Genomic DNA, 12,178 nt, shown 5'->3' with positions numbered 1-12,178 from the left:
CTCTGCCCCTGCCCCTCATGTTCTGTTCTCTCCCTCAAAAATAAACATTAAAAAAAATTAAAATTAAAATCTGTTTGTCCCCTAAGCTCCTCAGGAATACTCCTTATCTTTATAGATAGACTTGTCTTTGGTTTCACACTTTGTCCCTCATCTGTCTATTCTATACATAGAACTGAATAAATGTGTATTACATGCAATAGTAGAAGGCTGCCTCTGAATGGTTAATGAAGAGGCCCTGATGCACAAGATAGTGAACACTTTCATTTAGGGGAACTTACTATAAGCAAGAAATGTCTTTGAAATCTACTAAATTATCTTGAAAACTTATGTTTGTTTTAATATAAATATACTTTCAAATACATTATTTAACATTTTCCCCAAAATTGCTGAAAAAAAATGGTTACTCAGAACGTACCAAGTTTATCCTGCAGCTGTGAGACCTCCTATCACACCACTGAATACTGAACATTTGCCTTTTCTAGTATGACAGTAGAAGTATAACAATAGAAGACCCATAGAAAATTGATGATGTTGTAGGTCCTATAAATAAAATAATTACAAAATATTGAGGGGAAATGGTAGTTCTGAGACACAGTGAAAGGTTGAAAAGTGAAGGATATTTCCCTAGAAAACTTCTCTGAAGAAAGGTGGTAGGGCTGTATGTTGGTTTCCTGGGACTGCCACAACAAAGTACCACAGACTGGGTGGCTTAAATAATACAAATTTATTTCCTCACAATTCTGAAAATCCCAAATCAGGGATTGTCAGGGTTAATTTCCTCTACAGTTTCTCTTTTAGCTTTTTATGGCCGTCTTCATGTTCACATAGCATTCTCCCTGTACCTGTATCTGTGTCTAAATTTTCTCCTCTTATAAGGACACCACTCATACTGGATTAGGGCCCACTCAATATGACCTCATGTTAGCTTAACTACCTCTGCCATGACCCTATTTCTAAATTAAGTCATGTGCTAAAGTACTGGCAGGGAGGTTGTCTGCAACATAAAATTGAGGGGAGGGGAGGACACAATTCAAACCCATAACAAGTCCTGTCAACTCAAAACAAATCTCTGAGGAGGATGTGCTACTTAGTGGATAGTAATAGCTCTGAGTTCAGAGGAGGTATTCACTGGCTGATTTGGTTCCTGGTGAGAGCTCTCCATCTGGATAACCAAGGGCCATCTTCTTGCTGTGTCCTACATGGTGAAGAGAGAGACATCATCTCTCTCCTGTCTCTACTTATAAGGGAAATAATCTCATCATGAGATCTTCACCCTCATGATGTAATTACCTCCCAAAGGCCCCCGTCTTCAAATACCATCATATGGTGAGTTAGGGCTTTACCATATGAATATTGGGAGGATTCAATTCGGTTCACAGCATCAACCACTCTATACTTAATATGCTTAATAAGTATAATTAATATGCTTACTATGCTTAATAAGTATATTTAGTACTCAATAGTTAATATGCTGAATAAGTTTTTTCACATCTTTATTACTTGACATTGAGTAGACGTGAAGTATTCAAAAATAAGACCTCTGCTTTCACCTCCAAACTATCTCTTCTTTTTTAATCATTCTTTCCTTTGCTTTTAACCTATGGAACATTTGTAATATTCTTTCACCATACATCAGGTTAGAAAACCAATGATAATAACTAGAATGTATTAAGTGAGCAGTAAGATGTGACAAGCACTATGCTATATCTCATTTATAATGATCTCTGTTTGATAGAAAATGGGGACCAGAAAGGTTAATAAACTTGCCTAAGGTCACATAGCTAGTGGCTGGTTATGGTAAATATCATGATTGACCCTTTCAATCCCCATTCCATTTACTATCTGTAAAAATTGAAGTGTTAAAGCCCACATTTCCCAGATCATTTTGCATCTGATATTTTGGAAGCAAATTGAGTTCACAGCAATCAGATGTGTTCCCCCTCCGTCTGGTAGGTTGAGGTAAAACAAAGGCCATCTTTCTACTTCTAGTCAAACTAACCTGAGAATTTTGGCAAATAGACCCCAAGTTTGGGTCTAGTCACACAAGTTTCATGAGTACAACAGCCAGTAGGGTGGCAGCAGCAGCAGTTTCCTAAATTCTAGCTTGGAACTATGGTGGTATGCCCTTGACATCAACAGCCCAGCGATGGTTCCCTGGCTTCTGTTCCTCCATCCCTTACAAAGAAGTGTTTGTTTGTTTTTGAAAATTTATTTCTTTATTTTGAGAGGGGGGAGGGGCAGAGAAAGAGGGAGAGAGAGAATCCCAAGCAGTCCCTGAACTGATAGTGCAGAGCCTGACATTGAGCTCAAACCCACAAGCTGTGAGATCATGACCTGAGCCAAAACCAAGAGTCAGACACTTAACTGACTGAGCCACGCAAGCACTACCACCCTTACAAAAGAAGTTTTTGTTTTTGTTTATCATGTAATTACTGATCCAGAACACTGCTTTTATTTCCAATGAAATATCCCAATTTTCCCTTCATGCCTTTGTTATTAAATTATGGGGAAAAATGGAAATAAGATTCTTGTTTATTTTCTAATAGTACTACTGCTCCATTTGTTCCCTTTCTATATGGGTGAAGAAGAACATGCAACTTGCTGAAGACCTCCAGTCAGTAATCCAGAGGCTGTCAGTGTTTGGGCCAATTAAGTCAGTCACCTTCTGTGGACGGCAAAGTGCTAGCATGGTGTTTGAAGACCTGACTTCAGCTTGTAATTCTGTGAATGCTTTTCAAAGCAGGACCCCAGGCACGATGTTTAAGTGTTCCTGGCAACAGCATTTCATGTCAAAAGATGTAAGACTCGCTATGACCCAAAAAAGTTTTTAACTGAAGTTTTTATTGAGATAATTGTACAATTCAAATATATTTGTAAGAAATAACACAGTGTTATCCCATGTACCCTTTACCCAATTTCCCTCTTTGTCACCTCCTCAGAAATTGCAGTGCAGTATTATAAGCAAGATATTGACATTTATACAATTCACTGGTCTTATTCAGATTTCCCCCATTGTACTCATTTGTGCATGTGTCTGTGTTAGTGTGTGTGTTTATACAATGCCTTTTATCACACATGTTGGTTCATTCATCAACCACCAAAGTCAAAGTACTGAGTAGTTCTGACATGGATGCCTCATGTTGCCCTTTTACATCACCACCCCTAATCCCTGGAAACTAATCTGTCCTACACCCCCAAAGTTTTGTCATTTCAAAAAGTATCATACATGGAATAATACAGCTTGTAATCATCGGGAATTGTTGTTTTTTTTTTTTCACTCAGTTTAAGTCTCCTGGAGATGCATCCAAGATGTGTGTATCAATAGTTTGTTTGGTGTTCTTATTGTCGAGAATTATTTCATGGTATAGATGTACCATAGTTTGTTTTGCCACTTACCTATTGAAGGATATGTGGGCTGTTTCCAGTTTGGGGCTGCTACATATAAAGCTACTGTAAACATTCATGTACAGGTTTCTGTGTGAATATAGTTTTCATTTTGCCCAAGAGTCCAATTGTTGCGCTGTATGCTTGTTTACTTTAAAAAAAAAATGCCAAACTTGGTCTTTGCAAAGAGTTTGTAAACAAAATTTCTTGCACTAACTCTTTTTCTGCTTGAAATATCTAGGGTAGTGTCTGTGTCCCACTCTACACACTGACTGACAGCGCAGTAGAGACAAGACACAAAATCCAGACTCAGGGCTTGTAACCAAAGACTAATGAAATGGTTACTTGTGTGTGAATACGATTGAAAGAGAAGCATTGTAGTAGGGAAAACATACAAGGGAGAAGTGGAGACCATTTTTCCTTTTTACCTTACCTCTACTTCAGGATTTATACCAGTTTTCCAGTTTAGGAAACAAGCAGAATAGAAGTAGTGACTTTTTACATTAGATCTTATAAAATCCAACTCTATTGGAGATGGGACAACTTATGATCTCTGTTTTCCACCATGTTTCTCTTTGGAATAATACTAAATTGTGTCAGTCTCCTTTTTTAGAATTCATGGCAAAAGCAACAGAGTTTTAGAAACAGAACTGGAAGGTGACGAGATAGCTCTGAAGCTTGTAAGGACTTCCTGAAATCTGTCACCTCACTTTGGGATTATTCCATTCTACTGATGAAATCACACTACGGCGATTTTTTGGACTGTGTTCTTAGAAAAGGGAAAGGGTTTCAAAATAACTGAAGACATGTATTTATCATATCCTCACTCTTGTGATTTTCTATCACATAGCTCTCTGTCTTCAGGCAAATGAGTATTAGAAGTATGAGTTCCAGGGGCGCCTGGGTGGCTCAGTCGGTTAAGCGTCCGACTTCAACTCAGGTCATGATCTCGCGGTCCATGAGTTCGAGCCCTGCGTCAGGCTCTGTGCTGACAGCTCAGAGCCTGGAGCCTGTTTCAGATTCTGTGTCTCCCTCTCTCTCTGACCCTCCCCTGTTCATGCTCTGTCTCTCTCTGTCTCAAAAATAAATAAACGTTAAAAAAAAAAAAAGAAGCATGAGTTCTGGGCCCTGGATGTACCTCTGTCTCTAATAGAGCATGTGTGCCTAAACATGTTGTCTCTACCTCCTTTGCTTTTTAATTTCCAATTTTTTTAGTTGGACTAATAGTTTTCAAGCTAGAAGAGCTATTTATTGAGAAAGTTTTCCACTCTGGTAATTTGAGTTTCCTAATTCACGAAACCCCAGGATCAGAGCCTTGGGATCATTGCTGTGCTGTCTAATTAGAATCTCCACTCGATGCATACAACACTGTTTTTCCATTAGTGGCATCAAACCCGGGAGGAAAGTATGTAAAGCTTTAAGTCTTCCTTGGCTTCTATTTTCAGCATTCTCCTCTCTGGATTTGAGAATGCATATGTGCTCACTACTCTCTTTATGATATTTCCTAAAGACTTGCTCAATAAAAAGTGGATCTCCAATAACACAAAACACTAAAGATGAGGTAATACATTATTCCTTCAATTAGATGATGGAATAAAACACCTTTGACTGCCCATGGATAATTTCCAGTTCCTGACTACTAGTCTGATCCTTATAATATGTCAAAATTGCCTCAAGGTTAAAATATAGGCCTCATTTTTAATTCTATCTTTTTTTTTAATGTTTATTTATTTTTGAGAGAGAGAGAGTGGGGGAGGGGCCAAGACAGAGGGAAACACAGAATCTGAAGCAGGCTCCAGGCCCTGAGCTGTCAGCATAGAGCCCAGTGTGGGGCTTGAACCCATGAACCATGAGATCATGACTTGAGCCGAAGTCGGATGCTTAACCAACTGAGCCATCTAGGTGCCCCTTTAATTCTAAGCATTCTAATTCCAGAGAAACTTTATCCCTTTATACTAACATGTTTAACATATTCAAGATGCTGTCATAAATGTCAAACTCAAACAGAGCCCATTTCAACTAGTAACGGCTTTCCATCTTCCTTCTAGTACCTATATGACTAGTAAAGGGCCTGGCTATGAGCCTAATATATACAGGTAACAGATGAATGCTAGGGATTATACAGTCAAGCACCACAAATCCTATGCATTAGAAAATTTGTTGGGGCGCCTGGGTGGCGCAGTCGGTTAAGCGTCCGACTTCAGCCAGGTCACGATCTCGCGGTCCGTGAGTTCGAGCCCCGCGTCAGGCTCTGGGCTGATGGCTCAGAGCCTGGAGCCTGTTTCCGATTCTGTGTCTCCCTCTCTCTCTGCCCCTCCCCCGTTCATGCTCTGTCTCTCTCTGTCTCAAAAAAAATAAACGTTGAAAAAAAAATTAAAAAAAAAAAAAAAAGAAAATTTGCTATACCTCCTTAGAGGAATGACAAAGAGAAGGTAAAAAATTTTTTTACAATGTTTATTTTGAGAGAGAGAGAGAGAGAGTGCAAGCAGGGGAGGGGCAGAGAGAGAGGGAGACACAGAATCTGAAGCAGTCTTCCAGGCTCCAAGCTGTCAGCACAGAGCCCAAAGCAGGGCTCAAACTCACGAATTATGAGATCATGACCTGAGCCAAAGTCAGATGGTTAATGGACTGAACCACCTAGGTGTTCCACGGCAAAGAGAATTTTTTATCCTAATGAATTTTTTTTAATGGTCTCCTCCTTCTCACCAAGAGGGAAATTCTTCAATCTCTGGGAGGCAAGCCTTAAGGATGCCTCACTCTAGGATAGAAGGGGGGCTAAAGAGCATCTGGATTCTGTCCCACATTGTGTCCTAATTATTAGTGAGAAGACTCACTGCTGATGTGATAGTAGTTGAGACCATTAAATAATCCTCAGATGCAGATCAGGGGTAATTTGTCCCAAGTTCTCAAAGCAAAGTGTAAGCACCTAAAAAGTCAACTGCTCCTCCAGGAACCTCACTGAAGAGCAGTAAGCACTGGTAAGGACATAGCCTTTAGCTGCCAGCAAGCAGTGGAGATAGTTGAGGCAAAATCAGTATCATCTGTGGTCTTGGCACGATGAGTATGGCAGCAGGTAATCATTATGGCAGAGATTATGGTTTGACTTCAAACATACAAAGTATTCAGCAAATGTTCAGGGAAAGGAGCACCAGGAGGTGCATGTTGATTAATCTGAATCATCATAATTCCATTCTTAGTTAATTCCATAGTTAGTGAAGGATTGGCACAGGCAAGTAATACAACTCTACCCAACAAGATGTGATGGGTATAATTGTTCTGCTGTTGAGTCCCCCTCTCCCCACCTCCACGGGAGATATCCTCAGGTTAGTATTGGTGGTATTCTACCTTTCCTGGAAGAGACCCAACCAAATCTTGCCTGATTACTGCACGCAACAAACTGCAATTTGTCGTGTGTGTCAGTAGTTTGAGCAGGGTTCTTCTGGGCAGTCCTGTTCTTCGTGATATCATCTGGGGTCACTCACTGGTGTTGAGATGACAGCTAGTATGGCCTAAAGGGTCCAAAATGTCTTCACTCACAGTCTGGTGCCTTATCAGAGAAGGCTGGAAGGCTGACATCAGCAGAGAGTTCAGATGGCCAGGACATTCTCTACATCTGGCCTCTCTATGTGGTCTCTATACATGGTTCTTCCAACATGGTAAACATCCTACACAGTGGTTCAGGTCTAACAAGAGTATGGGTTCTAAAAGACCTAGGAAGAAACCTCAAGACTCATTTTGATGGCCTTGAAGTCTCAGAATATCATTTCTTTTTTTTTTTTTAATTTTTTTTCAACGGTTTTTATTTATTTTTGGGACAGAGAGAGACAGAGCATGAACGGGGGAGGGGCAGAGAGAGAGGGAGACACAGAATCTGAAACAGGCTCCAGGCTCCGAGCCATCAGCCCAGAGCCTGACGCGGGGCTGGAACTCACGGACCGCGAGATCGTGACCTGGCTGAAGTCGGACGCTTAACCGACTGCGCCACCCAGGCGCCCCTAAGAATATCATTTCTATCACACTCTATTGGTCAAAGCAAAACAACTGAGTAAGCCCAGCCCAGAGTCAAGTGAAGGGAGTTAGATTCCACCTCTTGATGTGAGAAGCAGCATGAATGTGCAAAGAGGAATTGATGGCAGCCCTCTTTGGAAACTGTCCACTTCAGGTCATCCTTGGGCCATTCAATTCACATCCCTTTCTCAGGCAAAATACACTCACTCCATGTGTTAGTTTTATATTGCCGTGTAGCAAATTAACACAAACTTAGCTCTGAAAACAATACACATTTACTATCTCACAGCTTCTGTGCTTAGGAGTCTGTGACCAACTTGCCTGGGTTCTCTGCTCAGGGTCTCACATGACTGTAACCAAGGTGTCAACTGGACCATGTTATCATCTGGAGGGTTGACAGGGGAAGAAACTGCTTCCAAGTGTTTTAGGTGGGTGGCAGAATTCATTTACTTGTGATGTATGACTGACAACCCTGGTTTTTTTCTGGCTGTCAAAAGAAGCCAACCTCAATCCTGAGAGATATCCTGCAGTTCCTTGCTTTGTGGGCTTCCTCAGTGAGACTGCTCACTTCTTTAAGCCAGCAAGAAGAACCTCTCACTTCAGTATGCTACAATGGAGTCTTATCTATACATAACCTAAACATAACCTAAACATCTCATCACCTTTGCCATATTCTGTTGATTAGAAACAAGTCACAGATCCCACCCTCACTCAAGGGAAGGGAATTCCATGAAGTCATAAATATCGGGAGATGGACATTATTGACCACAGTGTCTGTCTACAACCCTCTCTCTTTGGAGGCCCCAAAATTTGGTGTCTTAAACAAAAAAGTTATTATTTGCTTTTGAATGGGCTCTGATGGAAAGTTTTTACTTAAGATCACTTTTCTGGTTGCAGTCAAATGGCATCTGGGACTGGAATCATCTGAAGGCCTAATGGTCTAGAAGTCCAAGATGCCTTCTTCAATCACATGTTTCATGCCTGGTTGGGGTAACTAGCATGCTAGAGCCTGGCTGGGCATTTCTGTCTCTCCATGTAGCCTCTCTATGTGGCTACCTTGAGCTTCCTCACACTGTGAGAGTCTCAGAGTAGTCAGACTCATTGCATGGCAGCTAGTTTCACAAAAGTGAACATTTCAAGAATCCCATGCAGAAGCTGTGAGGTTTTGTATGATGTAGGCTCATGCAGGAGCCATGCAGGGTAACTTCTGTCACATTCTATTGAAGAAAAGCAAGTTGTAAGAGTTATAAGGCCAGTCCAGATTCAAGGGGTAGGGACTACACCAGAGCATGAATACTCAGAGTCATGGCTCAGTCAGAGAACCATTTGTAGAGACTAACTATTAAAACCTAAAATATGGCAACCTGGAAAATCAGCATAATTACTTTACATTGTTTCAAAAACTTTCTTTCACAGGCATATCACCTACATCCTGTCCAGATTCCAGATATAATTTTGACTAAACAACCAATGCCATGTAGGTGCATTATCCTCTAGTTATTTAATGACCAGGCATCAAACACACATAGTCACCCTGAAACTGTCTAACTATGGCAAGCTATGGATATGCCATCATCCATTATCTTGGATAGCTTGATGGAGTCTTATACAAGACTAAGACATCAGAAAGATCTGCTGAGAACTTCTGGAAAGGGTTTTCCTCCTGAAAAGAAATAGGTGAGGAAAAACTCATCTTTCTGCTTTTGAGGATTGTGATGTGAAGGCTTGATGCCTAGAGTTGCAGTAGCTATCTTGTGATTATGAAAAGGAATTCAAAATTGTAGAGAAGCAACTGAAAACTGCTGAGCAACTGTAGTAACCAACCCTGAAACTTCTTAGCTCCAGGCTTCTTGTTATGTGAGATGGAAAGTTCCTTATCCTATAAACTACTTTAAATGAGTGTTCTGTTACTTACAACTCAATGTATTCTTGTTAATACATATCTCCAGGCCACCAAATAGTGGAAAGGAAAGGAATATAGTGCAGAAAAACTTTAATGGCCACTAGGGCATACTGCCAAAGAAATTTGAGCCTTTGGAGCTCACTGGTTGGGAACCTACCCATTTGACTATTCTTCCTGAGGCAGTGTCCTGAGAGAACAAGTTTGTTGTCTTGTTTCCTTAGAGATTTTTTTTAACCCTTTCTAATCCTTAATTATTCTCCCCCTTTCTAAGGCTGGCTTCATGTTGGAAAAACAAGATTATACTTTAGGAAATGTATCCTTAATTATAAAAAACCTGGTGTTGCCTCCAACTGTTCCACAGATTATTACTAACTCCAGAATTAGAATCAAATGACCTTTTGTGGTCAGAATATCAGCCTCTTAGCACCTTAACCAAGTACCACACACTTGGTGGCTTAACACAAATTTATTTTCTCACAGTTCTAGAGGCTATAAGTATGAAATTAAGGTGTCATCATAGCCATGTTTTCTCTAAAGGCTCTAGGTGAGGATCTTCCCTTGCCTCTGCCTAGCTTCTGATAGTTACCAGCAATCTTTGGGGTTCCTTGGCTTGAAGATAGAGTACTCCAGTGTCTGCCTCTACAATCACTTGATGTTCTCCCTGTGTGTGTCTGTGTCCAGATTTATTTCTTTCTTTTTTTTTTAAGGACAGTTATACTGGATTTAGGGTCTATTCGATTCCAGTTTGAACTCATCTTAACTGAATTATATCTGCAAAGACCCTGCTACCAAATAAAGTCACAGTCCCAGGACCTTTGAACATGTCTTTTGAGGGGGTGCAATTAAATCCACAAAAAGTACTGGTGATGAGTCTATTAAAGAACTCATGTGATACTGAACATCATCCTTAATTGGAAGATTCTAATGAAGTGTTGGCAGCACAAAAGATAACAGCATAAGGGCAGATTTGGAACAACTGAAATTATTTTATTTTTTTATATAAAGCTTTGTTTGTTTGTTTGTTTGTTTATTTATTTATTTTGTGAGAAAGAGACAGACAGAGACAGAGCTGGGGATAGGCAGAGGGAGGGAGAGAGAGGGAATCCAAGCAGACTCCACACCTGTGTGAAGCCTGATGCAGGTTCAATCTCCTGAACCATGAGATCATGACCTGAGCCAAAATCAAGAGTCAGATGCACTTAACTGACTGAGCCACTCAGGTGCCTCTGGAAAAGGTGAATTTAAATAGCGAGATGATTGGATGGTGAGGAAGGAGAATGTAAAAGAGTCTGGGTAAAGTTATCTGAAGAAATAGAATTCTCTTGGGTGGCCAGAAAAACCATGTGGGAAACAATAAAGTCTTTCATTTATCCAGCATTTACAACTTGGCAGCCATGAATGAAACACTGCATGTATTGTTTCATTATTTCTCATAACTCCTAAAAGTAAGAAGTATCTCCATTTTCTAGAAAAGGAAGTTGGAGCATAAGGAAGTTAAATAAATTGCTTGAAGTTTACTTAGTAAATAAAGTCAGGACCAGGAATAAAATTCAGTTTTGTTTGACTGCAAGGTCCATGCTTTTTCCAGTCACAGAAGTCATCCTGCACTGAGTCAACAAATACTTATTGCATGCCTACCATATGTCACATACTGGACCAGAGAGTAGGTGCCAATACATGCTGCCAAATTGCCTTCAATAAAAGTAATCATTGTTTACATTTCCACTCACGGTGCATAAAAGTATTTGATTCTCCAGTCCTTTCCCCAAACTGAATATTCAATCTGGAATTCTTCAAAATTTGATAGTATCAGCAGTACCTTGCCTTAATTTGCATGTTTTTGAGTATTAGTGAAGTTAAACATCTCTTCAAATGATTGTTTTACCATTTTTATTCATTTTTCTCTAAATCACCTTGTCATATATTTTGTCCATCCATTTCCTATTGGGTTTATCTTCTTACAGACTTATGAAAGATATTTATGTATGCTAGATAGTAATGATCTGTTAATTTATTTTTTTAAAGTTTATTTATTTATTTTGAGAGAGACAGAGACAGTGTGAGTGGGGGAGAGGCAGAGAGAGAGGGAGAGAGAGAATCCCAAGCAGGCTCCATGCTGCCAGCGCGGAGCCGGACATGGGGCTTGAACTCATGAAACTGCAAGATCGTGACCTGAGCTGAAAGTAAGACTTGGTTTCTTAACTGATTGAGCCACCCAGGAGCCCCAAGTTCTGTTATTTTATATATTATAAATATATTACTTTCATGACTTTCAGGAGATGGAAATTATTGACCCTAAGGTCTGTCCCTAGGGTCCATTTCTTTTCATTTCCCTTTATTTTTAGTAAGTAACTTATGCAAGTATTCTTCACAGTAAGATTATAGAACTGTTCTGCTATTTTTTCTGTTTATATTGTTATATAAAATGTAATAAAATACATTTTTTCTCAAACAGATAGCCAATTATCTCAAAACCATCTATTGATAGTCTATTTTTCCTTTGTTATATCTTAAATTACAATTTAGACATGATTCTTATACTAGAATCTCATTTGTTTTGTTGATTTAATTATCTATTCCTTTTTCAATGCCAAACTCTTTTAATATAATAGCTTTATATGTCATAATATTTTTCTCTTTATGAGTCTTTGTTTTCAAAATTTCTTTTTTAGTTCCACACATTTTCTCTTCCTGGAAAATATTAGAATCCTTTGTCAAATTCTTTCCACTGAGACTTCTAGGGGGAATACCATTAAATTTATAGATTAATATAAAATATTTATTTCTTTATAATATTGTTTCCTACCCTTTAACTTAGGACTTTAAAGTTTTAAGGGTTTTGTCACATAGTTCAGATACTCTTCTTGTTAGATTCATACCAAG

Source organism: Lynx canadensis, chromosome B2 (genome assembly GCF_007474595.2).
Source record: "Lynx canadensis isolate LIC74 chromosome B2, mLynCan4.pri.v2, whole genome shotgun sequence".
NCBI lineage: Eukaryota > Metazoa > Chordata > Mammalia > Carnivora > Felidae > Lynx > Lynx canadensis.
This window is presented reverse-complemented; position numbering follows the sequence as displayed.